This window comes from Schistocerca americana, chromosome 7, assembly GCF_021461395.2.
Source record: "Schistocerca americana isolate TAMUIC-IGC-003095 chromosome 7, iqSchAmer2.1, whole genome shotgun sequence".
Lineage (NCBI taxonomy): Eukaryota > Metazoa > Arthropoda > Insecta > Orthoptera > Acrididae > Schistocerca > Schistocerca americana.
The window spans coordinates 45,833,430-45,857,906 of NC_060125.1; the positions used below are offsets into that span (position 1 = coordinate 45,833,430).

A 24,477-nucleotide genomic window follows, 5' to 3' on the forward strand; every position below is an offset into this window, starting at 1 on the left:
GGAGAGTGTTTCCAACGCTCGCGATCGTCGAATTTCCGAACTGTCGTGTTACGAATGGTTTTCCTTCGCCACTCGTCCCGCTCCGCCTAGGCTAGTACGGATTGCAATTCACAGCATCGTGTGTCCCCATGTGTCGACTTGTCTCGACTTTGCTCGGCTGACGCGAAAGCTGACGCTTGCAAATGGGCGTATATGTAGAGGATAGGCGCTAGAAACGACTGGGAGAGACCAACTCGACAAACGCACAACGGACCCTTTCATTTGACTGTGGCCGCAGGTTCGCGAATTTGCGTCCCGAGAGGCAAGAGAGGGGTAGGCGTGCTGGACCGTATCATTACCTCGCAGCAACACCGAAAACTAAGGGAAAAGGCAAAATTAAAGAATCCAACAGCACGCAGACTTCTTAGTTAGCCACCGAGCCGTGTACTAAGCACGTAAAAACGCTGCTTAACTTCGGTGATCGGACGAGAACCCGTGTCGCCAGCGTGGCACACAAGTCGGCGAGAACGTTTCCAGACGTGCGGACATCCTAGTCCTTGTACAGATCACTTGGGATTTGCCTGGCAGTCTCTCGCGCTGCCTTTTAGGGAAGCAATATGGAATAGCCCTTGGTGGGATCTAACCCATAGCCTTCCCGTTGTTAGCATGACACACTAACTTAGTGAGCTTACTGCCCACGCAATACGGCCGCTTCAGAACTCCAGCACCTGAGCCACCGTTTCATCTATCTTTATTAAGGCCTTTCGATTCATTTAAACACGTATGCGTTGCTGTTGAGGTTTTCTCGCTGTCGCTTGGAACCCAGGGCCACAGCACAACAACAACGGAGACGTCCGTGAGAAGAGCTACACCTCGACGCAGGAAAAGTATGTTCCGCTATTTCTTTTCGACCGCTCGGGCTGTCACTGTCGTCTCTAGTTAAATCTGCATGGCGTGTTTCTGCATAATTTACTTGTTCTGAAAGATCAAGGGAGTATGTTAGTTTCAGAATGTTTAAAATGCATTGTCAAATGTGTGGTTCGCACCCACGCTCCCTTACGGGAACCAGAGCTTAAATCTGGCGCCTTAGACCGCTCGGCCAATCTGACGTGCGAGGAAAGAGCTCCAGAGACTTCAATCTCTAGCAATATCTCAAAGAACCTCGCTGCGAAACCTGTTTCTTTTTTCGGTAGGATGGAATTATGTCAGTTTTAGAAAATTTAAGACGCAATGTCAGACGTGGCGTAGGAAATGCACCCTCCCTTTCGGGAACCAATGTGGCGCGTTGGACCGCATTCTTCCGTCGTTTCCAGTTTGAACTGTAACTAGCAAAACTGTATTTAGTAATAGGAACATTTTCACAATGATGCAAAGAAAACTAGATATTAGCCAACGGCAAATAAGGCCGTTTCCTAGCAACAGCCACGCTGTGCATTACGCACTCGTGGGAAGCCAATGAAATACTTCCCGTGAGGCTCAAACTGTCGTCCTTCACTTTACAATACTTAGGCACTGCCCCGGTGGTACCGACGCGTACATACTGAAACGTCTTTGGATCGTCAGTGAGTACTTCATATTAGAAATTTCGTGTTGGCCCTGATGTGCATTAAAGGGCAGATTCTTCAGTAAAAGTTAGTTCTGCGCTCAGTTTCAGTATATGGCCCTAGCAGCACCAGGAAAACGGGTTCAGATGTGCTCGCCTTCCACTCGGCGTTGAGCGCCTACAGCGAGATTGCCTTCGGCCTCTGGCGCCAGGAGGGAAGGCGACACATCACGGCGCAAGCAGCGCGTAGCAGAAGGCGGTGGTGGTGTGTCGGTCAGCATGATTGCTTCCCAAGTAGCTGACCCGGGTTCGAAACCCGGACACCGCACGGAAGTTGTCTTCTTTACTCAGGAGAGTGTTTCCAACGCTCGCGATCGTCGAATTTCCGAACTGTCGTGTTACGAATGGTTTTCCTTCGCCACTCGTCCCGCTCCGCCTAGGCTAGTACGGATTGCAATTCACAGCATCGTGTGTCCCCATGTGTCGACTTGTCTCGACTTTGCTCGGCTGACGCGTAAGCTGACGCTTGCAAATGGGCGTATATGTAGAGGATAGGCGCTAGAAACGACTGGGAGAGACCAACTCGACAAACGCACAACGGACCCTTTCATTTGACTGTGGCCGCAGGTTCGCGAATTTGCGTCCCGAGAGGCAAGAGAGGGGTAGGCGTGCTGGACCGTATCATTACCTCGCAGCAACACCGAAAACTAAGGGAAAAGGCAAAATTAAAGAATCCAACAGCACGCAGACTTCTTAGTTAGCCACCGAGCCGTGTACTAAGCACGTAAAAACGCTGCTTAACTTCGGTGATCGGACGAGAACCCGTGTCGCCAGCGTGGCACACAAGTCGGCGAGAACGTTTCCAGACGTGCGGACATCCTAGTCCTTGTACAGATCACTTGGGATTTGCCTGGCAGTCTCTCGCGCTGCCTTTTAGGGAAGCAATATGGAATAGCCCTTGGTGGGATCTAACCCATAGCCTTCCCGTTGTTAGCATGACACACTAACTTAGTGAGCTTACTGCCCACGCAATACGGCCGCTTCAGAACTCCAGCACCTGAGCCACCGTTTCATCTATCTTTATTAAGGCCTTTCGATTCATTTAAACACGTATGCGTTGCTGTTGAGGTTTTCTCGCTGTCGCTTGGAACCCAGGGCCACAGCACAACAACAACGGAGACGTCCGTGAGAAGAGCTACACCTCGACGCAGGAAAAGTATGTTCCGCTATTTCTTTTCGACCGCTCGGGCTGTCACTGTCGTCTCTAGTTAAATCTGCATGGCGTGTTTCTGCATAATTTACTTGTTCTGAAAGATCAAGGGAGTATGTTAGTTTCAGAATGTTTAAAATGCATTGTCAAATGTGTGGTTCGCACCCACGCTCCCTTACGGGAACCAGAGCTTAAATCTGCCGCCTTAGACCGCTCGGCCAATCTGACGTGCGAGGAAAGAGCTCCAGAGACTTCAATCTCTAGCAATATCTCAAAGAACCTCGCTGCGAAACCTGTTTCTTTTTTCGGTAGGATGGAATTATGTCAGTTTTAGAAAATTTAAGACGCAATGTCAGACGTGGCGTAGGAAATGCACCCTCCCTTTCGGGAACCAATGTGGCGCGTTGGACCGCATTCTTCCGTCGTTTCCAGTTTGAACTGTAACTAGCAAAACTGTATTTAGTAATAGGAACATTTTCACAATGATGCAAAGAAAACTAGATATTAGCCAACGGCAAATAAGGCCGTTTCCTAGCAACAGCCACGCTGTGCATTACGCACTCGTGGGAAGCCAATGAAATACTTCCCGTGAGGCTCAAACTGTCGTCCTTCACTTTACAATACTTAGGCACTGCCCCGGTGGTACCGACGCGTACATACTGAAACGTCTTTGGATCGTCAGTGAGTACTTCATATTAGAAATTTCGTGTTGGCCCTGATGTGCATTAAAGGGCAGATTCTTCAGTAAAAGTTAGTTCTGCGCTCAGTTTCAGTATATGGCCCTAGCAGCACCAGGAAAACGGGTTCAGATGTGCTCGCCTTCCACTCGGCGTTGAGCGCCTACAGCGAGATTGCCTTCGGCCTCTGGCGCCAGGAGGGAAGGCGACACATCACGGCGCAAGCAGCGCGTAGCAGAAGGCGGTGGTGGTGTGTCGGTCAGCATGATTGCTTCCCAAGTAGCTGACCCGGGTTCGAAACCCGGACACCGCACGGAAGTTGTCTTCTTTACTCAGGAGAGTGTTTCCAACGCTCGCGATCGTCGAATTTCCGAACTGTCGTGTTACGAATGGTTTTCCTTCGCCACTCGTCCCGCTCCGCCTAGGCTAGTACGGATTGCAATTCACAGCATCGTGTGTCCCCATGTGTCGACTTGTCTCGACTTTGCTCGGCTGACGCGTAAGCTGACGCTTGCAAATGGGCGTATATGTAGAGGATAGGCGCTAGAAACGACTGGGAGAGACCAACTCGACAAACGCACAACGGACCCTTTCATTTGACTGTGGCCGCAGGTTCGCGAATTTGCGTCCCGAGAGGCAAGAGAGGGGTAGGCGTGCTGGACCGTATCATTACCTCGCAGCAACACCGAAAACTAAGGGAAAAGGCAAAATTAAAGAATCCAACAGCACGCAGACTTCTTAGTTAGCCACCGAGCCGTGTACTAAGCACGTAAAAACGCTGCTTAACTTCGGTGATCGGACGAGAACCCGTGTCGCCAGCGTGGCACACAAGTCGGCGAGAACGTTTCCAGACGTGCGGACATCCTAGTCCTTGTACAGATCACTTGGGATTTGCCTGGCAGTCTCTCGCGCTGCCTTTTAGGGAAGCAATATGGAATAGCCCTTGGTGGGATCTAACCCATAGCCTTCCCGTTGTTAGCATGACACACTAACTTAGTGAGCTTACTGCCCACGCAATACGGCCGCTTCAGAACTCCAGCACCTGAGCCACCGTTTCATCTATCTTTATTAAGGCCTTTCGATTCATTTAAACACGTATGCGTTGCTGTTGAGGTTTTCTCGCTGTCGCTTGGAACCCAGGGCCACAGCACAACAACAACGGAGACGTCCGTGAGAAGAGCTACACCTCGACGCAGGAAAAGTATGTTCCGCTATTTCTTTTCGACCGCTCGGGCTGTCACTGTCGTCTCTAGTTAAATCTGCATGGCGTGTTTCTGCATAATTTACTTGTTCTGAAAGATCAAGGGAGTATGTTAGTTTCAGAATGTTTAAAATGCATTGTCAAATGTGTGGTTCGCACCCACGCTCCCTTACGGGAACCAGAGCTTAAATCTGCCGCCTTAGACCGCTCGGCCAATCTGACGTGCGAGGAAAGAGCTCCAGAGACTTCAATCTCTAGCAATATCTCAAAGAACCTCGCTGCGAAACCTGTTTCTTTTTTCGGTAGGATGGAATTATGTCAGTTTTAGAAAATTTAAGACGCAATGTCAGACGTGGCGTAGGAAATGCACCCTCCCTTTCGGGAACCAATGTGGCGCGTTGGACCGCATTCTTCCGTCGTTTCCAGTTTGAACTGTAACTAGCAAAACTGTATTTAGTAATAGGAACATTTTCACAATGATGCAAAGAAAACTAGATATTAGCCAACGGCAAATAAGGCCGTTTCCTAGCAACAGCCACGCTGTGCATTACGCACTCGTGGGAAGCCAATGAAATACTTCCCGTGAGGCTCAAACTGTCGTCCTTCACTTTACAATACTTAGGCACTGCCCCGGTGGTACCGACGCGTACATACTGAAACGTCTTTGGATCGTCAGTGAGTACTTCATATTAGAAATTTCGTGTTCGCCCTGATGTGCATTAAAGGGCAGATTCTTCAGTAAAAGTTAGTTCTGCGCTCAGTTTCAGTATATGGCCCTAGCAGCACCAGGAAAACGGGTTCAGATGTGCTCGCCTTCCACTCGGCGTTGAGCGCCTACAGCGAGATTGCCTTCGGCCTCTGGCGCCAGGAGGGAAGGCGACACATCACGGCGCAAGCAGCGCGTAGCAGAAGGCGGTGGTGGTGTGTCGGTCAGCATGATTGCTTCCCAAGTAGCTGACCCGGGTTCGAAACCCGGACACCGCACGGAAGTTGTCTTCTTTACTCAGGAGAGTGTTTCCAACGCTCGCGATCGTCGAATTTCCGAACTGTCGTGTTACGAATGGTTTTCCTTCGCCACTCGTCCCGCTCCGCCTAGGCTAGTACGGATTGCAATTCACAGCATCGTGTGTCCCCATGTGTCGACTTGTCTCGACTTTGCTCGGCTGACGCGAAAGCTGACGCTTGCAAATGGGCGTATATGTAGAGGATAGGCGCTAGAAACGACTGGGAGAGACCAACTCGACAAACGCACAACGGACCCTTTCATTTGACTGTGGCCGCAGGTTCGCGAATTTGCGTCCCGAGAGGCAAGAGAGGGGTAGGCGTGCTGGACCGTATCATTACCTCGCAGCAACACCGAAAACTAAGGGAAAAGGCAAAATTAAAGAATCCAACAGCACGCAGACTTCTTAGTTAGCCACCGAGCCGTGTACTAAGCACGTAAAAACGCTGCTTAACTTCGGTGATCGGACGAGAACCCGTGTCGCCAGCGTGGCACACAAGTCGGCGAGAACGTTTCCAGACGTGCGGACATCCTAGTCCTTGTACAGATCACTTGGGATTTGCCTGGCAGTCTCTCGCGCTGCCTTTTAGGGAAGCAATATGGAATAGCCCTTGGTGGGATCTAACCCATAGCCTTCCCGTTGTTAGCATGACACACTAACTTAGTGAGCTTACTGCCCACGCAATACGGCCGCTTCAGAACTCCAGCACCTGAGCCACCGTTTCATCTATCTTTATTAAGGCCTTTCGATTCATTTAAACACGTATGCGTTGCTGTTGAGGTTTTCTCGCTGTCGCTTGGAACCCAGGGCCACAGCACAACAACAACGGAGGCGTCCGTGAGAAGAGCTACACCTCGACGCAGGAAAAGTATGTTCCGCTATTTCTTTTCGACCGCTCGGGCTGTCACTGTCGTCTCTAGTTAAATCTGCATGGCGTGTTTCTGCATAATTTACTTGTTCTGAAAGATCAAGGGAGTATGTTAGTTTCAGAATGTTTAAAATGCATTGTCAAATGTGTGGTTCGCACCCACGCTCCCTTACGGGAACCAGAGCTTAAATCTGGCGCCTTAGACCGCTCGGCCAATCTGACGTGCGAGGAAAGAGCTCCAGAGACTTCAATCTCTAGCAATATCTCAAAGAACCTCGCTGCGAAACCTGTTTCTTTTTTCGGTAGGATGGAATTATGTCAGTTTTAGAAAATTTAAGACGCAATGTCAGACGTGGCGTAGGAAATGCACCCTCCCTTTCGGGAACCAATGTGGCGCGTTGGACCGCATTCTTCCGTCGTTTCCAGTTTGAACTGTAACTAGCAAAACTGTATTTAGTAATAGGAACATTTTCACAATGATGCAAAGAAAACTAGATATTAGCCAACGGCAAATAAGGCCGTTTCCTAGCAACAGCCACGCTGTGCATTACGCACTCGTGGGAAGCCAATGAAATACTTCCCGTGAGGCTCAAACTGTCGTCCTTCACTTTACAATACTTAGGCACTGCCCCGGTGGTACCGACGCGTACATACTGAAACGTCTTTGGATCGTCAGTGAGTACTTCATATTAGAAATTTCGTGTTCGCCCTGATGTGCATTAAAGGGCAGATTCTTCAGTAAAAGTTAGTTCTGCGCTCAGTTTCAGTATATGGCCCTAGCAGCACCAGGAAAACGGGTTCAGATGTGCTCGCCTTCCACTCGGCGTTGAGCGCCTACAGCGAGATTGCCTTCGGCCTCTGGCGCCAGGAGGGAAGGCGACACATCACGGCGCAAGCAGCGCGTAGCAGAAGGCGGTGGTGGTGTGTCGGTCAGCATGATTGCTTCCCAAGTAGCTGACCCGGGTTCGAAACCCGGACACCGCACGGAAGTTGTCTTCTTTACTCAGGAGAGTGTTTCCAACGCTCGCGATCGTCGAATTTCCGAACTGTCGTGTTACGAATGGTTTTCCTTCGCCACTCGTCCCGCTCCGCCTAGGCTAGTACGGATTGCAATTCACAGCATCGTGTGTCCCCATGTGTCGACTTGTCTCGACTTTGCTCGGCTGACGCGAAAGCTGACGCTTGCAAATGGGCGTATATGTAGAGGATAGGCGCTAGAAACGACTGGGAGAGACCAACTCGACAAACGCACAACGGACCCTTTCATTTGACTGTGGCCGCAGGTTCGCGAATTTGCGTCCCGAGAGGCAAGAGAGGGGTAGGCGTGCTGGACCGTATCATTACCTCGCAGCAACACCGAAAACTAAGGGAAAAGGCAAAATTAAAGAATCCAACAGCACGCAGACTTCTTAGTTAGCCACCGAGCCGTGTACTAAGCACGTAAAAACGCTGCTTAACTTCGGTGATCGGACGAGAACCCGTGTCGCCAGCGTGGCACACAAGTCGGCGAGAACGTTTCCAGACGTGCGGACATCCTAGTCCTTGTACAGATCACTTGGGATTTGCCTGGCAGTCTCTCGCGCTGCCTTTTAGGGAAGCAATATGGAATAGCCCTTGGTGGGATCTAACCCATAGCCTTCCCGTTGTTAGCATGACACACTAACTTAGTGAGCTTACTGCCCACGCAATACGGCCGCTTCAGAACTCCAGCACCTGAGCCACCGTTTCATCTATCTTTATTAAGGCCTTTCGATTCATTTAAACACGTATGCGTTGCTGTTGAGGTTTTCTCGCTGTCGCTTGGAACCCAGGGCCACAGCACAACAACAACGGAGACGTCCGTGAGAAGAGCTACACCTCGACGCAGGAAAAGTATGTTCCGCTATTTCTTTTCGACCGCTCGGGCTGTCACTGTCGTCTCTAGTTAAATCTGCATGGCGTGTTTCTGCATAATTTACTTGTTCTGAAAGATCAAGGGAGTATGTTAGTTTCAGAATGTTTAAAATGCATTGTCAAATGTGTGGTTCGCACCCACGCTCCCTTACGGGAACCAGAGCTTAAATCTGGCGCCTTAGACCGCTCGGCCAATCTGACGTGCGAGGAAAGAGCTCCAGAGACTTCAATCTCTAGCAATATCTCAAAGAACCTCGCTGCGAAACCTGTTTCTTTTTTCGGTAGGATGGAATTATGTCAGTTTTAGAAAATTTAAGACGCAATGTCAGACGTGGCGTAGGAAATGCACCCTCCCTTTCGGGAACCAATGTGGCGCGTTGGACCGCATTCTTCCATCGTTTCCAGTTTGAACTGTAACTAGCAAAACTGTATTTAGTAATAGGAACATTTTCACAATGATGCAAAGAAAACTAGATATTAGCCAACGGCAAATAAGGCCGTTTCCTAGCAACAGCCACGCTGTGCATTACGCACTCGTGGGAAGCCAATGAAATACTTCCCGTGAGGCTCAAACTGTCGTCCTTCACTTTACAATACTTAGGCACTGCCCCGGTGGTACCGACGCGTACATACTGAAACGTCTTTGGATCGTCAGTGAGTACTTCATATTAGAAATTTCGTGTTCGCCCTGATGTGCATTAAAGGGCAGATTCTTCAGTAAAAGTTAGTTCTGCGCTCAGTTTCAGTATATGGCCCTAGCAGCACCAGGAAAACGGGTTCAGATGTGCTCGCCTTCCACTCGGCGTTGAGCGCCTACAGCGAGATTGCCTTCGGCCTCTGGCGCCAGGAGGGAAGGCGACACATCACGGCGCAAGCAGCGCGTAGCAGAAGGCGGTGGTGGTGTGTCGGTCAGCATGATTGCTTCCCAAGTAGCTGACCCGGGTTCGAAACCCGGACACCGCACGGAAGTTGTCTTCTTTACTCAGGAGAGTGTTTCCAACGCTCGCGATCGTCGAATTTCCGAACTGTCGTGTTACGAATGGTTTTCCTTCGCCACTCGTCCCGCTCCGCCTAGGCTAGTACGGATTGCAATTCACAGCATCGTGTGTCCCCATGTGTCGACTTGTCTCGACTTTGCTCGGCTGACGCGAAAGCTGACGCTTGCAAATGGGCGTATATGTAGAGGATAGGCGCTAGAAACGACTGGGAGAGACCAACTCGACAAACGCACAACGGACCCTTTCATTTGACTGTGGCCGCAGGTTCGCGAATTTGCGTCCCGAGAGGCATGAGAGGGGTAGGCGTGCTGGACCGTATCATTACCTCGCAGCAACACCGAAAACTAAGGGAAAAGGCAAAATTAAAGAATCCAACAGCACGCAGACTTCTTAGTTAGCCACCGAGCCGTGTACTAAGCACGTAAAAACGCTGCTTAACTTCGGTGATCGGACGAGAACCCGTGTCGCCAGCGTGGCACACAAGTCGGCGAGAACGTTTCCAGACGTGCGGACATCCTAGTCCTTGTACAGATCACTTGGGATTTGCCTGGCAGTCTCTCGCGCTGCCTTTTAGGGAAGCAATATGGAATAGCCCTTGGTGGGATCTAACCCATAGCCTTCCCGTTGTTAGCATGACACACTAACTTAGTGAGCTTACTGCCCACGCAATACGGCCGCTTCAGAACTCCAGCACCTGAGCCACCGTTTCATCTATCTTTATTAAGGCCTTTCGATTCATTTAAACACGTATGCGTTGCTGTTGAGGTTTTCTCGCTGTCGCTTGGAACCCAGGGCCACAGCACAACAACAACGGAGGCGTCCGTGAGAAGAGCTACACCTCGACGCAGGAAAAGTATGTTCCGCTATTTCTTTTCGACCGCTCGGGCTGTCACTGTCGTCTCTAGTTAAATCTGCATGGCGTGTTTCTGCATAATTTACTTGTTCTGAAAGATCAAGGGAGTATGTTAGTTTCAGAATGTTTAAAATGCATTGTCAAATGTGTGGTTCGCACCCACGCTCCCTTACGGGAACCAGAGCTTAAATCTGGCGCCTTAGACCGCTCGGCCAATCTGACGTGCGAGGAAAGAGCTCCAGAGACTTCAATCTCTAGCAATATCTCAAAGAACCTCGCTGCGAAACCTGTTTCTTTTTTCGGTAGGATGGAATTATGTCAGTTTTAGAAAATTTAAGACGCAATGTCAGACGTGGCGTAGGAAATGCACCCTCCCTTTCGGGAACCAATGTGGCGCGTTGGACCGCATTCTTCCGTCGTTTCCAGTTTGAACTGTAACTAGCAAAACTGTATTTAGTAATAGGAACATTTTCACAATGATGCAAAGAAAACTAGATATTAGCCAACGGCAAATAAGGCCGTTTCCTAGCAACAGCCACGCTGTGCATTACGCACTCGTGGGAAGCCAATGAAATACTTCCCGTGAGGCTCAAACTGTCGTCCTTCACTTTACAATACTTAGGCACTGCCCCGGTGGTACCGACGCGTACATACTGAAACGTCTTTGGATCGTCAGTGAGTACTTCATATTAGAAATTTCGTGTTCGCCCTGATGTGCATTAAAGGGCAGATTCTTCAGTAAAAGTTAGTTCTGCGCTCAGTTTCAGTATATGGCCCTAGCAGCACCAGGAAAACGGGTTCAGATGTGCTCGCCTTCCACTCGGCGTTGAGCGCCTACAGCGAGATTGCCTTCGGCCTCTGGCGCCAGGAGGGAAGGCGACACATCACGGCGCAAGCAGCGCGTAGCAGAAGGCGGTGGTGGTGTGTCGGTCAGCATGATTGCTTCCCAAGTAGCTGACCCGGGTTCGAAACCCGGACACCGCACGGAAGTTGTCTTCTTTACTCAGGAGAGTGTTTCCAACGCTCGCGATCGTCGAATTTCCGAACTGTCGTGTTACGAATGGTTTTCCTTCGCCACTCGTCCCGCTCCGCCTAGGCTAGTACGGATTGCAATTCACAGCATCGTGTGTCCCCATGTGTCGACTTGTCTCGACTTTGCTCGGCTGACGCGAAAGCTGACGCTTGCAAATGGGCGTATATGTAGAGGATAGGCGCTAGAAACGACTGGGAGAGACCAACTCGACAAACGCACAACGGACCCTTTCATTTGACTGTGGCCGCAGGTTCGCGAATTTGCGTCCCGAGAGGCAAGAGAGGGGTAGGCGTGCTGGACCGTATCATTACCTCGCAGCAACACCGAAAACTAAGGGAAAAGGCAATATTAAAGAATCCAACAGCACGCAGACTTCTTAGTTAGCCACCGAGCCGTGTACTAAGCACGTAAAAACGCTGCTTAACTTCGGTGATCGGACGAGAACCCGTGTCGCCAGCGTGGCACACAAGTCGGCGAGAACGTTTCCAGACGTGCGGACATCCTAGTCCTTGTACAGATCACTTGGGATTTGCCTGGCAGTCTCTCGCGCTGCCTTTTAGGGAAGCAATATGGAATAGCCCTTGGTGGGATCTAACCCATAGCCTTCCCGTTGTTAGCATGACACACTAACTTAGTGAGCTTACTGCCCACGCAATACGGCCGCTTCAGAACTCCAGCACCTGAGCCACCGTTTCATCTATCTTTATTAAGGCCTTTCGATTCATTTAAACACGTATGCGTTGCTGTTGAGGTTTTCTCGCTGTCGCTTGGAACCCAGGGCCACAGCACAACAACAACGGAGGCGTCCGTGAGAAGAGCTACACCTCGACGCAGGAAAAGTATGTTCCGCTATTTCTTTTCGACCGCTCGGGCTGTCACTGTCGTCTCTAGTTAAATCTGCATGGCGTGTTTCTGCATAATTTACTTGTTCTGAAAGATCAAGGGAGTATGTTAGTTTCAGAATGTTTAAAATGCATTGTCAAATGTGTGGTTCGCACCCACGCTCCCTTACGGGAACCAGAGCTTAAATCTGGCGCCTTAGACCGCTCGGCCAATCTGACGTGCGAGGAAAGAGCTCCAGAGACTTCAATCTCTAGCAATATCTCAAAGAACCTCGCTGCGAAACCTGTTTCTTTTTTCGGTAGGATGGAATTATGTCAGTTTTAGAAAATTTAAGACGCAATGTCAGACGTGGCGTAGGAAATGCACCCTCCCTTTCGGGAACCAATGTGGCGCGTTGGACCGCATTCTTCCGTCGTTTCCAGTTTGAACTGTAACTAGCAAAACTGTATTTAGTAATAGGAACATTTTCACAATGATGCAAAGAAAACTAGATATTAGCCAACGGCAAATAAGGCCGTTTCCTAGCAACAGCCACGCTGTGCATTACGCACTCGTGGGAAGCCAATGAAATACTTCCCGTGAGGCTCAAACTGTCGTCCTTCACTTTACAATACTTAGGCACTGCCCCGGTGGTACCGACGCGTACATACTGAAACGTCTTTGGATCGTCAGTGAGTACTTCATATTAGAAATTTCGTGTTCGCCCTGATGTGCATTAAAGGGCAGATTCTTCAGTAAAAGTTAGTTCTGCGCTCAGTTTCAGTATATGGCCCTAGCAGCACCAGGAAAACGGGTTCAGATGTGCTCGCCTTCCACTCGGCGTTGAGCGCCTACAGCGAGATTGCCTTCGGCCTCTGGCGCCAGGAGGGAAGGCGACACATCACGGCGCAAGCAGCGCGTAGCAGAAGGCGGTGGTGGTGTGTCGGTCAGCATGATTGCTTCCCAAGTAGCTGACCCGGGTTCGAAACCCGGACACCGCACGGAAGTTGTCTTCTTTACTCAGGAGAGTGTTTCCAACGCTCGCGATCGTCGAATTTCCGAACTGTCGTGTTACGAATTGTTTTCCTTCGCCACTCGTCCCGCTCCGCCTAGGCTAGTACGGATTGCAATTCACAGCATCGTGTGTCCCCATGTGTCGACTTGTCTCGACTTTGCTCGGCTGACGCGAAAGCTGACGCTTGCAAATGGGCGTATATGTAGAGGACAGGCGCTAGAAACGACTGGGAGAGACCAACTCGACAAACGCACAACGGACCCTTTCATTTGACTGTGGCCGCAGGTTCCCGAATTTGCGTCCCGAGAGGCAAGAGAGGGGTCAGCGTGCTGTACCGTATCATTACCTCGCAGCAACACCGAAAACTAAGGGAAAAGGCAAAATTAAAGAATCCAACAGCACGCAGACTTCTTAGTTAGCCACCGAGCCGTGTACTAAGCACGTAAAAACGCTGCTTAACTTCGGTGATCGGACGAGAACCCGTGTCGTCAGCGTGGCACACAAGTCGGCGAGAACGTTTCCAGACGTGCGGACATCCTAGTCCTTGTACAGATCACTTGGGATTTGCCTGGCAGTCTCTCGCGCTGCCTTTTAGGGAAGCAATATGGAATAGCCCTTGGTGGGATCTAACCCATAGCCTTCCCGTTGTTAGCATGACACACTAACTTAGTGAGCTTACTGCCCACGCAATACGGCCGCTTCAGAACTCCAGCACCTGAGCCACCGTTTCATCTATCTTTATTAAGGCCTTTCGATTCATTTAAACACGTATGCGTTGCTGTTGAGGTTTTCTCGCTGTCGCTTGGAACCCAGGGCCACAGCACAACAACAACGGAGACGTCCGTGAGAAGAGCTACACCTCGACGCAGGAAAAGTATGTTCCGCTATTTCTTTTCGACCGCTCGGGCTGTCACTGTCGTCTCTAGTTAAATCTGCATGGCGTGTTTCTGCATAATTTACTTGTTCTGAAAGATCAAGGGAGTATGTTAGTTTCAGAATGTTTAAAATGCATTGTCAGATGTGTGGTTCGCACCCACGCTCCCTTACGGGAACCAGAGCTTAAATCTGGCGCCTTAGACCGCTCGGCCAATCTGACGTGCGAGGAAAGAGCTCCAGAGACTTCAATCTCTAGCAATATCTCAAAGAACCTCGCTGCGAAACCTGTTTCTTTTTTCGGTAGGATGGAATTATGTCAGTTTTAGAAAATTTAAGACGCAATGTCAGACGTGGCGTAGGAAATGCACCCTCCCTTTCGGGAACCAATGTGGCGCGTTGGACCGCATTCTTCCGTCGTTTCCAGTTTGAACTGTAACTAGCAAAACTGTATTTAGTAATAGGAACATTTTCACAATGATGCAAAGAAAACTAGATATTAGCCAACGGCAAATAAGGCCGTTTCCTAGCAACAGCCACGCTGTGCATTACGCACTCGTGGGAAGCCAATGAAATACTTCCCGTGAGGCTCAAACTGTCGTCCTTCACTTTACAATACTTAGGCACTGCCCCGGTGGTACCGACGCGTACATACTGAAACGTCTTTGGATCGTCAGTGAGTACTTCATATTAGAAATTTCGTGTTCGCCCTGATGTGCATTAAAGGGCAGATTCTTCAGTAAAAGTTAGTTCTGCGCTCAGTTTCAGTATATGGCCCTAGCAGCACCAGGAAAACGGGTTCAGATGTGCTCGCCTTCCACTCGGCGTTGAGCGCCTACAGCGAGATTGCCTTCGGCCTCTGGCGCCAGGAGGGAAGGCGACACATCACGGCGCAAGCAGCGCGTAGCAGAAGGCGGTGGTGGTGTGTCGGTCAGCATGATTGCTTCCCAAGTAGCTGACCCGGGTTCGAAACCCGGACACCGCACGGAAGTTGTCTTCTTTACTCAGGAGAGTGTTTCCAACGCTCGCGATCGTCGAATTTCCGAACTGTCGTGTTACGAATGGTTTTCCTTCGCCACTCGTCCCGCTCCGCCTAGGCTAGTACGGATTGCAATTCACAGCATCGTGTGTCCCCATGTGTCGACTTGTCTCGACTTTGCTCGGCTGACGCGAAAGCTGACGCTTGCAAATGGGCGTATATGTAGAGGATAGGCGCTAGAAACGACTGGGAGAGACCAACTCGACAAACGCACAACGGACCCTTTCATTTGACTGTGGCCGCAGGTTCGCGAATTTGCGTCCCGAGAGGCAAGAGAGGGGTAGGCGTGCTGGACCGTATCATTACCTCGCAGCAACACCGAAAACTAAGGGAAAAGGCAAAATTAAAGAATCCAACAGCACGCAGACTTCTTAGTTAGCCACCGAGCCGTGTACTAAGCACGTAAAAACGCTGCTTAACTTCGGTGATCGGACGAGAACCCGTGTCGCCAGCGTGGCACACAAGTCGGCGAGAACGTTTCCAGACGTGCGGACATCCTAGTCCTTGTACAGATCACTTGGGATTTGCCTGGCAGTCTCTCGCGCTGCCTTTTAGGGAAGCAATATGGAATAGCCCTTGGTGGGATCTAACCCATAGCCTTCCCGTTGTTAGCATGACACACTAACTTAGTGAGCTTACTGCCCACGCAATACGGCCGCTTCAGAACTCCAGCACCTGAGCCACCGTTTCATCTATCTTTATTAAGGCCTTTCGATTCATTTAAACACGTATGCGTTGCTGTTGAGGTTTTCTCGCTGTCGCTTGGAACCCAGGGCCACAGCACAACAACAACGGAGACGTCCGTGAGAAGAGCTACACCTCGACGCAGGAAAAGTATGTTCCGCTATTTCTTTTCGACCGCTCGGGCTGTCACTGTCGTCTCTAGTTAAATCTGCATGGCGTGTTTCTGCATAATTTACTTGTTCTGAAAGATCAAGGGAGTATGTTAGTTTCAGAATGTTTAAAATGCATTGTCAAATGTGTGGTTCGCACCCACGCTCCCTTACGGGAACCAGAGCTTAAATCTGGCGCCTTAGACCGCTCGGCCAATCTGACGTGCGAGGAAAGAGCTCCAGAGACTTCAATCTCTAGCAATATCTCAAAGAACCTCGCTGCGAAACCTGTTTCTTTTTTCGGTAGGATGGAATTATGTCAGTTTTAGAAAATTTAAGACGCAATGTCAGACGTGGCGTAGGAAATGCACCCTCCCTTTCGGGAACCAATGTGGCGCGTTGGACCGCATTCTTCCGTCGTTTCCAGTTTGAACTGTAACTAGCAAAACTGTATTTAGTAATAGGAACATTTTCACAATGATGCAAAGAAAACTAGATATTAGCCAACGGCAAATAAGGCCGTTTCCTAGCAACAGCCACGCTGTGCATTACGCACTCGTGGGAAGCCAATGAAATACTTCCCGTGAGGCTCAAACTGTCGTCCTTCACTTTACAATACTTAGGCACTGCCCCGGTGGTACCGACGCGTACATACTGAAACGTCTTTGGATCGTCAGTGAGTACTTCATATTAGAAATTTCGTGTTCGCCCTGATGTGCATTAAAGGGCAGATTCTTCAGTAAAAGTTAGTTCTGCGCTCAGTTTCAGTATATGGCCCTAGCAGCACCAGGAAAACGGGTTCAGATGTGCTCGCCTTCCACTCGGCGTTGAGCGCCTACAGCGAGATTGCCTTCGGCCTCTGGCGCCAGGAGGGAAGGCGACACATCACGGCGCAAGCAGCGCGTAGCAGAAGGCGGTGGTGGTGTGTCGGTCAGCATGATTGCTTCCCAAGTAGCTGACCCGGGTTCGAAACCCGGACACCGCACGGAAGTTGTCTTCTTTACTCAGGAGAGTGTTTCCAACGCTCGCGATCGTCGAATTTCCGATCTGTCGTGTTACGAATGGTTTTCCTTCGCCACTCGTCCCGCTCCGCCTAGGCTAGTACGGATTGCAATTCACAGCATCGTGTGTCCCCATGTGTCGACTTGTCTCGACTTTGCTCGGCTGACGCGAAAGCTGACGCTTGCAAATGGGCGTATATGTAGAGGATAGGCGCTAGAAACGACTGGGAGAGACCAACTCGACAAACGCACAACGGACCCTTTCATTTGACTGTGGCCGCAGGTTCGCGAATTTGCGTCCCGAGAGGCAAGAGAGGGGTAGGCGTGCTGGACCGTATCATTACCTCGCAGCAACACCGAAAACTAAGGGAAAAGGCAAAATTAAAGAATCCAACAGCACGCAGACTTCTTAGTTAGCCACCGAGCCGTGTACTAAGCACGTAAAAACGCTGCTTAACTTCGGTGATCGGACGAGAACCCGTGTCGCCAGCGTGGCACACAAGTCGGCGAGAACGTTTCCAGACGTGCGGACATCCTAGTCCTTGTACAGATCACTTGGGATTTGCCTGGCAGTCTCTCGCGCTGCCTTTTAGGGAAGCAATATGGAATAGCCCTTGGTGGGATCTAACCCATAGCCTTCCCGTTGTTAGCATGACACACTAACTTAGTGAGCTTACTGCCCACGCAATACGGCCGCTTCAGAACTCCAGCACCTGAGCCACCGTTTCATCTATCTTTATTAAGGCCTTTCGATTCATTTAAACACGTATGCGTTGCTGTTGAGGTTTTCTCGCTGTCGCTTGGAACCCAGGGCCACAGCACAACAACAACGGAGACGTCCGTGAGAAGAGCTACACCTCGACGCAGGAAAAGTATGTTCCGCTATTTCTTTTCGACCGCTCGGGCTGTCACTGTCGTCTCTAGTTAAATCTGCATGGCGTGTTTCTGCATAATTTACTTGTTCTGAAAGATCAAGGGAGTATGTTAGTTTCAGAATGTTTAAAATGCATTGTCAAATGTGTGGTTCGCACCCACGCTCCCTTACGGGAACCAGAGCTTAAATCTGGCGCCTTAGACCGCTCGGCCAATCTGACGTGCGAGGAAAGAGCTCCAGAGACTTCAATCTCTAGCAATATCTCAAAGAACCTCGCTGCGAAACCTGTTTCTTTTTTCGGTAGGATGGAATTATGTCAGTTTTAGAAAATTTAAGACGCAATGTCAGACGTGGCGTAGGAAATGCACCCTCCCTTTCGGGAACCAATGTGGCGCGTTGGACCGCATTCTTCCGTCGTTTCCAGTTTGAACTGTAACTAGCAAAACTGTATTTAGTAATAGGAACATTTTCACAATGATGCAAAGAAAACTAGATATTAGCCAACGGCAAATAAGGCCGTTTCCTAGCAACAGCCACGCTGTGCATTACGCACTCGTGGGAAGCCAATGAAATACTTCCCGTGAGGCTCAAACTGTCGTCCTTCACTTTACAATACTTAGGCACTGCCCCGGTGGTACCGACGCGTACATACTGAAACGTCTTTGGATCGTCAGTGAGTACTTCATATTAGAAATTTCGTGTTCGCCCTGATGTGCATTAAAGGGCAGATTCTTCAGTAAAAGTTAGTTCTGCGCTCAGTTTCAGTATATGGCCCTAGCAGCACCAGGAAAACGGGTTCAGATGTGCTCGCCTTCCACTCGGCGTTGAGCGCCTACAGCGAGATTGCCTTCGGCCTCTGGCGCCAGGAGGGAAGGCGACACATCACGGCGCAAGCAGCGCGTAGCAGAAGGCGGTGGTGGTGTGTCGGTCAGCATGATTGCTTCCCAAGTAGCTGACCCGGGTTCGAAACCCGGACACCGCACGGAAGTTGTCTTCTTTACTCAGGAGAGTGTTTCCAACGCTCGCGATCGTCGAATTTCCGATCTGTCGTGTTACGAATGGTTTTCCTTCGCCACTCGTCCCGCTCCGCCTAGGCTAGTACGGATTGCAATTCACAGCATCGTGTGTCCCCATGTGTCGACTTGTCTCGACTTTGCTCGGCTGACGCGAAAGCTGACGCTTGCAAATGGGCGTATATGTAGAGGATAGGCGCTAGAAACGACTGGGAGAGACCAACTCGACAAACGCACAACGGACCCTTTCATTTGACTGTGGCCGCAGGTTCGCGAATTTGCGTCCCGAGAGGCAAGAGAGGGGTAGGCGTGCTGGACCGTATCATTACCTCGCAGCAACACCGAAAACTAAGGGAAAAGGCAAAATTAAAGAATCCAACAGCACGCAGACTTCTTAGTTAGCCACCGAGCCGTGTACTAAGCACGTAAAAACGCTGCTTAACTTCGGTGATCGGACGAGAACCCGTGTCGCCAGCGTGGCACACAAGTCGGCGAGAACGTTTCCAGACGTGCGGACATCCTAGTCCTTGTACAGATCACTTGGGATTTGCCTGGCAGTCTCTCGCGCTGCCTTTTAGGGAAGCAATATGGAATAGCCCTTGGTGGGATCTAACCCATAGCCTTCCCGTTGTTAGCATGACACACTAACTTAGTGAGCTTACTGCCCACGCAATACGGCCGCTTCAGAACTCCAGCACCTGAGCCACCGTTTCATCTATCTTTATTAAGGCCTTTCGATTCATTTAAACACGTATGCGTTGCTGTTGAGGTTTTCTCGCTGTCGCTTGGAACCCAGGGCCACAGCACAACAACAACGGAGACGTCCGTGAGAAGAGCTACACCTCGACGCAGGAAAAGTATGTTCCGCTATTTCTTTTCGACCGCTCGGGCTGTCACTGTCGTCTCTAGTTAAATCTGCATGGCGTGTTTCTGCATAATTTACTTGTTCTGAAAGATCAAGGGAGTATGTTAGTTTCAGAATGTTTAAAATGCATTGTCAAATGTGTGGTTCGCACCCACGCTCCCTTACGGGAACCAGAGCTTAAATCTGGCGCCTTAGACCGCTCGGCCAATCTGACGTGCGAGGAAAGAGCTCCAGAGACTTCAATCTCTAGCAATATCTCAAAGAACCTCGCTGCGAAACCTGTTTCTTTTTTCGGTAGGATGGAATTATGTCAGTTTTAGAAAATTTAAGACGCAATGTCAGACGTGGCGTAGGAAATGCACCCTCCCTTTCGGGAACCAATGTGGCGCGTTGGACCGCATTCTTCCGTCGTTTCCAGTTTGAACTGTAACTAGCAAAACTGTATTTAGTAATAGGAACATTTTCACAATGATGCAAAGAAAACTAGATATTAGCCAACGGCAAATAAGGCCGTTTCCTAGCAACAGCCACGCTGTGCATTACGCACTCGTGGGAAGCCAATGAAATACTTCCCGTGAGGCTCAAACTGTCGTCCTTCACTTTACAATACTTAGGCACTGCCCCGGTGGTACCGACGCGTACATACTGAAACGTCTTTGGATCGTCAGTGAGTACTTCATATTAGAAATTTCGTGTTCGCCCTGATGTGCATTAAAGGGCAGATTCTTCAGTAAAAGTTAGTTCTGCGCTCAGTTTCAGTATATGGCCCTAGCAGCACCAGGAAAACGGGTTCAGATGTGCTCGCCTTCCACTCGGCGTTGAGCGCCTACAGCGAGATTGCCTTCGGCCTCTGGCGCCAGGAGGGAAGGCGACACATCACGGCGCAAGCAGCGCGTAGCAGAAGGCGGTGGTGGTGTGTCGGTCAGCATGATTGCTTCCCAAGTAGCTGACCCGGGTTCGAAACCCGGACACCGCACGGAAGTTGTCTTCTTTACTCAGGAGAGTGTTTCCAACGCTCGCGATCGTCGAATTTCCGAACTGTCGTGTTACGAATGGTTTTCCTTCGCCACTCGTCCCGCTCCGCCTAGGCTAGTACGGATTGCAATTCACAGCATCGTGTGTCCCCATGTGTCGACTTGTCTCGACTTTGCTCGGCTGACGCGAAAGCTGACGCTTGCAAATGGGCGTATATGTAGAGGATAGGCGCTAGAAACGACTGGGAGAGACCAACTCGACAAACGCACAACGGACCCTTTCATTTGACTGTGGCCGCAGGTTCGCGAATTTGCGTCCCGAGAGGCAAGAGAGGGGTAGGCGTGCTGGACCGTATCATTACCTCGCAGCAACACCGAAAACTAAGGGAAAAGGCAAAATTAAAGAATCCAACAGCACGCAGACTTCTTAGTTAGCCACCGAGCCGTGTACTAAGCACGTAAAAACGCTGCTTAACTTCGGTGATCGGACGAGAACCCGTGTCGCCAGCGTGGCACACAAGTCGGCGAGAACGTTTCCAGACGTGCGGACATCCTAGTCCTTGTACAGATCACTTGGGATTTGCCTGGCAGTCTCTCGCGCTGCCTTTTAGGGAAGCAATATGGAATAGCCCTTGGTGGGATCTAACCCATAGCCTTCCCGTTGTTAGCATGACACACTAACTTAGTGAGCTTACTGCCCACGCAATACGGCCGCTTCAGAACTCCAGCACCTGAGCCACCGTTTCATCTATCTTTATTAAGGCCTTTCGATTCATTTAAACACGTATGCGTTGCTGTTGAGGTTTTCTCGCTGTCGCTTGGAACCCAGGGCCACAGCACAACAACAACGGAGACGTCCGTGAGAAGAGCTACACCTCGACGCAGGAAAAGTATGTTCCGCTATTTCTTTTCGACCGCTCGGGCTGTCACTGTCGTCTCTAGTTAAATCTGCATGGCGTGTTTCTGCATAATTTACTTGTTCTGAAAGATCAAGGGAGTATGTTAGTTTCAGAATGTTTAAAATGCATTGTCAAATGTGTGGTTCGCACCCACGCTCCCTTACGGGAACCAGAGCTTAAATCTGGCGCCTTAGACCGCTCGGCCAATCTGACGTGCGAGGAAAGAGCTCCAGAGACTTCAATCTCTAGCAATATCTCAAAGAACCTCGCTGCGAAACCTGTTTCTTTTTTCGGTAGGATGGAATTATGTCAGTTTTAGAAAATTTAAGACGCAATGTCAGACGTGGCGTAGGAAATGCACCCTCCCTTTCGGGAACCAATGTGGCGCGTTGGACCGCATTCTTCCGTCGTTTCCAGTTTGAACTGTAACTAGCAAAACTGTATTTAGTAATAGGAACATTTTCACAATGATGCAAAGAAAACTAGATATTAGCCAACGGCAAATAAGGCCGTTTCCTAGCAACAGCCACGCTGTGCATTACGCACTCGTGGGAAGCCAATGAAATACTTCCCGTGAGGCTCAAACTGTCGTCCTTCACTTTACAATACTTAGGCACTGCCCCGGTGGTACCGACGCGTACATACTGAAACGTCTTTGGATCGTCAGTGAGTACTTCATATTAGAAATTTCGTGTTCGCCCTGATGTGCATTAAAGGGCAGATTCTTCAGTAAAAGTTAGTTCTGCGCTCAGTTTCAGTATATGGCCCTAGCAGCACCAGGAAAACGGGTTCAGATGTGCTCGCCTTCCACTCGGCGTTGAGCGCCTACAGCGAGATTGCCTTCGGCCTCTGGCGCCAGGAGGGAAGGCGACACATCACGGCGCAAGCAGCGCGTAGCAGAAGGCGGTGGTGGTGTGTCGGTCAGCATGATTGCTTCCCAAGTAGCTGACCCGGGTTCGAAACCCGGACACCGCACGGAAGTTGTCTTCTTTACTCAGGAGAGTGTTTCCAACGCTCGCGATCGTCGAATTTCCGAACTGTCGTGTTACGAATGGTTTTCCTTCGCCACTCGTCCCGCTCCGCCTAGGCTAGTACGGATTGCAATTCACAGCATCGTGTGTCCCCATGTGTCGACTTGTCTCGACTTTGCTCGGCTGACGCGAAAGCTGACGCTTGCAAATGGGCGTATATGTAGAGGATAGGCGCTAGAAACGACTGGGAGAGACCAACTCGACAAACGCACAACGGACCCTTTCATTTGACTGTGGCCGCAGGTTCGCGAATTTGCGTCCCGAGAGGCAAGAGAGGGGTAGGCGTGCTGGACCGTATCATTACCTCGCAGCAACACCGAAAACTAAGGGAAAAGGCAAAATTAAAGAATCCAACAGCACGCAGACTTCTTAGTTAGCCACCGAGCCGTGTACTAAGCACGTAAAAACGCTGCTTAACTTCGGTGATCGGACGAGAACCCGTGTCGCCAGCGTGGCACACAAGTCGGCGAGAACGTTTCCAGACGTGCGGACATCCTAGTCCTTGTACAGATCACTTGGGATTTGCCTGGCAGTCTCTCGCGCTGCCTTTTAGGGAAGCAATATGGAATAGCCCTTGGTGGGATCTAACCCATAGCCTTCCCGTTGTTAGCATGACACACTAACTTAGTGAGCTTACTGCCCACGCAATACGGCCGCTTCAGAACTCCAGCACCTGAGCCACCGTTTCATCTATCTTTATTAAGGCCTTTCGATTCATTTAAACACGTATGCGTTGCTGTTGAGGTTTTCTCGCTGTCGCTTGGAACCCAGGGCCACAGCACAACAACAACGGAGACGTCCGTGAGAAGAGCTACACCTCGACGCAGGAAAAGTATGTTCCGCTATTTCTTTTCGACCGCTCGGGCTGTCACTGTCGTCTCTAGTTAAATCTGCATGGCGTGTTTCTGCATAATTTACTTGTTCTGAAAGATCAAGGGAGTATGTTAGTTTCAGAATGTTTAAAATGCATTGTCAAATGTGTGGTTCGCACCCACGCTCCCTTACGGGAACCAGAGCTTAAATCTGGCGCCTTAGACCGCTCGGCCAATCTGACGTGCGAGGAAAGAGCTCCAGAGACTTCAATCTCTAGCAATATCTCAAAGAACCTCGCTGCGAAACCTGTTTCTTTTTTCGGTAGGATGGAATTATGTCAGTTTTAGAAAATTTAAGACGCAATGTCAGACGTGGCGTAGGAAATGCACCCTCCCTTTCGGGAACCAATGTGGCGCGTTGGACCGCATTCTTCCGTCGTTTCCAGTTTGAACTGTAACTAGCAAAACTGTATTTAGTAATAGGAACATTTTCACAATGATGCAAAGAAAACTAGATATTAGCCAACGGCAAATAAGGCCGTTTCCTAGCAACAGCCACGCTGTGCATTACGCACTCGTGGGAAGCCAATGAAATACTTCCCGTGAGGCTCAAACTGTCGTCCTTCACTTTACAATACTTAGGCACTGCCCCGGTGGTACCGACGCGTACATACTGAAACGTCTTTGGATCGTCAGTGAGTACTTCATATTAGAAATTTCGTGTTCGCCCTGATGTGCATTAAAGGGCAGATTCTTCAGTAAAAGTTAGTTCTGCGCTCAGTTTCAGTATATGGCCCTAGCAGCACCAGGAAAACGGGTTCAGATGTGCTCGCCTTCCACTCGGCGTTGAGCGCCTACAGCGAGATTGCCTTCGGCCTCTGGCGCCAGGAGGGAAGGCGACACATCACGGCGCAAGCAGCGCGTAGCAGAAGGCGGTGGTGGTGTGTCGGTCAGCATGATTGCTTCCCAAGTAGCTGACCCGGGTTCGAAACCCGGACACCGCACGGAAGTTGTCTTCTTTACTCAGGAGAGTGTTTCCAACGCTCGCGATCGTCGAATTTCCGAACTGTCGTGTTACGAATGGTTTTCCTTCGCCACTCGTCCCGCTCCGCCTAGGCTAGTACGGATTGCAATTCACAGCATCGTGTGTCCCCATGTGTCGACTTG

General features: G+C 50.2%; 11 non-coding genes across 11 annotated transcripts; all 11 read right to left on the reverse strand.

Moving 5' to 3' along the window:
- Positions 1-1,004: 1,004 nt before the first annotated feature.
- Positions 1,005-1,088, reverse strand: Trnal-uaa. The gene has a single exon. It is a non-coding gene; the product is annotated as a tRNA-Leu (tRNA).
- Positions 1,089-6,620: 5,532 nt separating this feature from the next.
- Positions 6,621-6,704, reverse strand: Trnal-uaa. The gene has a single exon. It is a non-coding gene; the product is annotated as a tRNA-Leu (tRNA).
- Positions 6,705-8,492: 1,788 nt separating this feature from the next.
- On the reverse strand, positions 8,493-8,576 carry Trnal-uaa. The gene has a single exon. It is a non-coding gene; the product is annotated as a tRNA-Leu (tRNA).
- A 1,788-nt stretch (positions 8,577-10,364) lies between these two features.
- On the reverse strand, positions 10,365-10,448 carry Trnal-uaa. The gene has a single exon. It is a non-coding gene; the product is annotated as a tRNA-Leu (tRNA).
- Positions 10,449-12,236: 1,788 nt separating this feature from the next.
- On the reverse strand, positions 12,237-12,320 carry Trnal-uaa. Its single transcript has one exon. It is a non-coding gene; the product is annotated as a tRNA-Leu (tRNA).
- Positions 12,321-14,108: 1,788 nt separating this feature from the next.
- Trnal-uaa lies at positions 14,109-14,192 on the reverse strand. The gene has a single exon. It is a non-coding gene; the product is annotated as a tRNA-Leu (tRNA).
- A 1,788-nt stretch (positions 14,193-15,980) lies between these two features.
- On the reverse strand, positions 15,981-16,064 carry Trnal-uaa. The gene has a single exon. It is a non-coding gene; the product is annotated as a tRNA-Leu (tRNA).
- A 1,788-nt stretch (positions 16,065-17,852) lies between these two features.
- Trnal-uaa lies at positions 17,853-17,936 on the reverse strand. Its single transcript has one exon. It is a non-coding gene; the product is annotated as a tRNA-Leu (tRNA).
- Positions 17,937-19,724: 1,788 nt separating this feature from the next.
- On the reverse strand, positions 19,725-19,808 carry Trnal-uaa. The gene has a single exon. It is a non-coding gene; the product is annotated as a tRNA-Leu (tRNA).
- Positions 19,809-21,596: 1,788 nt separating this feature from the next.
- On the reverse strand, positions 21,597-21,680 carry Trnal-uaa. The gene has a single exon. It is a non-coding gene; the product is annotated as a tRNA-Leu (tRNA).
- A 1,788-nt stretch (positions 21,681-23,468) lies between these two features.
- On the reverse strand, positions 23,469-23,552 carry Trnal-uaa. The gene has a single exon. It is a non-coding gene; the product is annotated as a tRNA-Leu (tRNA).
- Positions 23,553-24,477: the final 925 nt, after the last annotated feature.